Source organism: Arachis ipaensis, chromosome B05 (genome assembly GCF_000816755.2).
Source record: "Arachis ipaensis cultivar K30076 chromosome B05, Araip1.1, whole genome shotgun sequence".
In the NCBI taxonomy this organism is placed as follows: Eukaryota; Viridiplantae; Streptophyta; class Magnoliopsida; order Fabales; family Fabaceae; genus Arachis; species Arachis ipaensis.
The window spans coordinates 138,870,777-138,874,507 of record NC_029789.2 but is presented as its reverse complement, the minus strand read 5'-3'; positions in this window follow the sequence as shown (position 1 = coordinate 138,874,507).

Genomic DNA, 3,731 nt, shown 5'->3' with positions numbered 1-3,731 from the left:
GAATTATTCATACACAATAATTTAATTTTTTAAATGAATTTTTTTTTTAAAAGATAAATCTTTGTTGTAACAAAATTATTTTTTATATTATTTTTTAAACTAATTAAAATTTTCACTTCCTAAGTTTATTGAAAAATTAATATTCAACTTCCCATACCCCGTGATTTGGAGTCCATTTCGTGTCTGTCCCCTTTAATTGCCCATTTCGTGTTTGTCGGTGGAAAAATGGCTCTATCATGTCAGCATCATTTTGTGAGTGCCATTATTAATTTGGAGGCAAAATTCATTTTTCAGACGCCCTACTATAAAATAAAATTTTAATTATTTTATATTTTTATGTTATAGTTTAAAATATTATTTTAATATAATTTTTTAATATTATAAAAATTTCTTGCATAATAATTAATCTTAATGAATAAAGAATACTCATAGTTTTTAGGGCAAATTACAAAAACAAACCAAAAGGAGGAGTAAATTACACCATTCTACCAAAATAAAAAACGTTATTTGGATCTCCCAAAAAATCACTGTCTTATATAATTCGAATTAGAAAAACCAATAGTAATTTGAATTAGACCAATTCGATTTAGTTGAGTTGCTAGTAATTTGAATTAAGCCAATTTAAATTATACATGCCTACAGTCGTAGTGTAGTTCAAATTAGAGTGATTCGAATTATGCATGGATGTAACTTATGGTAGTTTGAATGAGAGAAATTCGAATTATGGAAGCATGTAACGAAGGGTAGTTCGAATTAGATAGATTCGAATTATGCATGAGCATGTTCGAAGTTGGCTGCTTCGAATTATCAAGTCACCACGTGAATTCCATGACATAAATATAATCCATGCAATTATTTTAATACACCAACAATTATATCTACATAGAGCTAATGTTAAATCGAATTCAATTAGTTCGATAATACGAATCTATCTGATTCGAACTACCCTTCGCTACAAGCTTCTATAATTCGAATCTCTCCCGTTCGAACTACCATGAGTTACATCCATGCGTAATTCGAATCACTCTTATTCGAACTACATTACGACTGCAAGCATGTATAATTCGAATTGGCTTAATTCGAATTACTAGTAATCCAACTAAATCGAATTGGTCTAATTCGAATTACTATTGATTTTCCTAATTCGAATTTAACTCATTCGAATTATATAAGAGAGTGATTTTGGGAGATCCAAATAACGTTTTTTATTTTAGTAGAATGGTGTAATTTACTCCTCTTTTTGGTTTGTTTTTGTGATTTGCCCAGTTTTTATATTTATATATTTTATATTTAATTATTTAAGAATAAAAGATTATGTTGCTATTTAAAATATTGTGTATTAAAGTATTGTTATTTAAAGTATTTATTTACATACAAGTCTTTTTACGTTACAAGTTGGGCCAAACCAAACAGAACCTACGCTCACCAACAAAAGCGTAAGTGCTCCTTCACCATTATGAACGACTCTTCTTTTTCTTCCTCGATGAAAACTACATCTGTCATTATTTCTTCGCGTTTCTCCTCCTCTTCCTCTTCTTCCTTCTTCTTCTTTATGTTTCTTCTCTTTTTTCTTCGCGTGTTTCATATTCATCGTCGTGTTTCTCCTCATTCTTCTTTTGATTTTGCAACATTATGTATTTTTTCTTTTTTATTTGATTTTTTCCTCCAAAAAAGAATTATGAGAATATGAAATAAGAAAATGAAGAAGAAGAAGCAGCAGAAGATGAGGAGGAGAAAAAGGAAGAGTTTTGAATTATGCATAACTTATCAGAATAAAAATACACCCAAATATCTTCGTGTTATACCCAAATATCTTCGTTTTACACCCGAAGCTGCTGCAAATACAGAAATGAGTTATGCTACGTGTACACTAAAATCAACCACCAAAGTCAGCCACTAGTATAAAATACATACTGGAATACAAATATACGTTGAAAATAAATTAAAGCACACATGTATTTATACACAAATATATTGGTGGCTAATTTTAGTGTACAAATAACATTTTTGTACAGAAAAATGTTTCCTCTAATGCTGCATTTTTTTTTCTTCTTCTTTTCCATATTTCTTTTTTTTTTTTAGTTAAATGGATGTAAGTTCATCCTCTTCCAAGTAATTTTATAGCATTATGTGTTTCTTCTTCTATGTTTGATTTTTTTGTTTTTATTCTTGTTAAAAGAGTAAAACAAGAAGAAACTTGAGAAGGTAAAGAAAAAGGAAAAGATGAATAAGAAAAAAAAGAAGATGATGATGATGAAAAAAAAAAAGAAGAAGCATCAGAAGATGAGGAGGAAGAGGAAGAGTTCTGAATTACGCAGAACTTATCAGAATAAAAATACACCCAAATATCTTCGTGTTACACCCAAATATCTTCGTTTTACACACAAATTTGCTGCAAATACAGAAATGAGTTATGCTATATGTACACATTAAAATCAGCCACCAAAGTCAGCCACCAGTATAAATACATACTGGAATGCAAATATACATTGAAAATAAATTAAAGTACACATGTATTTATACACAAATACATTGGTGGCTGATTTTAGTGGCTGATTTTAGTATACAAATAGTATTTTTGTACAGAAAAATATTTTCTCTAATACTGTATTTTTTTTCTTCTTTTCCTTATTTCTTTCTTTCTTTTAGTTAAATGAATGTAAGTTCATCCTCTTTCAAGTAATTTTGCAGCATTATGTATTTTTTTTTATTTGTTTGATTTTTTTGTTTGTATTCTTGTTAAGAGAGTAAAACAAGAAGAAACTCGAGAAGGTAAAACAAAAAAAATATAAATTAAAAAAAAAGATGATGATGAGGATGAAAAAAAAAGCAGCAGCAGAAGATAAGGAGGAGGAAGAGGAAGAGTTTTGAATTATGCAGAACTTATCAGAATAAAAATACACCCAAATATATTCGTTTTACACCGAAATATCTTCGTATTACATCCAAATTTGCTACAAATACAAAAAAATATTTTCTCTAATGCTGCATTTTTTTTTAATTGAACCACACCTCAGCCATTTGATTGGATTCAAAAACAATAATCAATTTCGTTCTGGTTCAATTGACAATCTGAACTTGAATTATTCATTATATTCAACGAGATAACTGATGATGGAGGAGAAAGAGAAAGGAAGAGAAGAAAATCCAATGAAAAAAGAAGGAGGAAGAAGTGATATTGATGATGACGATAACGAAAAAGAAGAAGAAGAAGAAGAAAAACGTGCAGTAGAATGTGCGCGCGCTGATTGAAAAATCTGTTAAGAAGGAGCGTGAAACATACGTGCCATAAGAGACGCGTTTTAGGAATAAGTAAATTTCAGGACTTGTAAAACTTGTATAGCAAAAAGACTTATATGTGAAGATTAATTCATTTATTTATGTATTAAAATATTTTGTATTTAAAAGATTTATGTATCATATGTGGTCATAGGGTTTATCTTCTTGTATCTATTTATTCACGGATATAAATAGGACAATAAATCTATGACAATAAATCAACACACAATTTCATATTTATACCTTATGCATCCAAATGCTTTATCTAGAGTTAAGACTCAGAGTAGTCCCTAAAGTTGCACTCGAGCCTCAAAATAATTCCTAAAGTTAATAATTACCTAAATTGATCATTGAAGTTGCACTCCTAAATTCATAGTAGTCCCTGAAACATTTTCCGTTCATCGAAATTTTAAAACGACGTCGTTTTGAACAAAAAAATAAAAAGCGTGGCT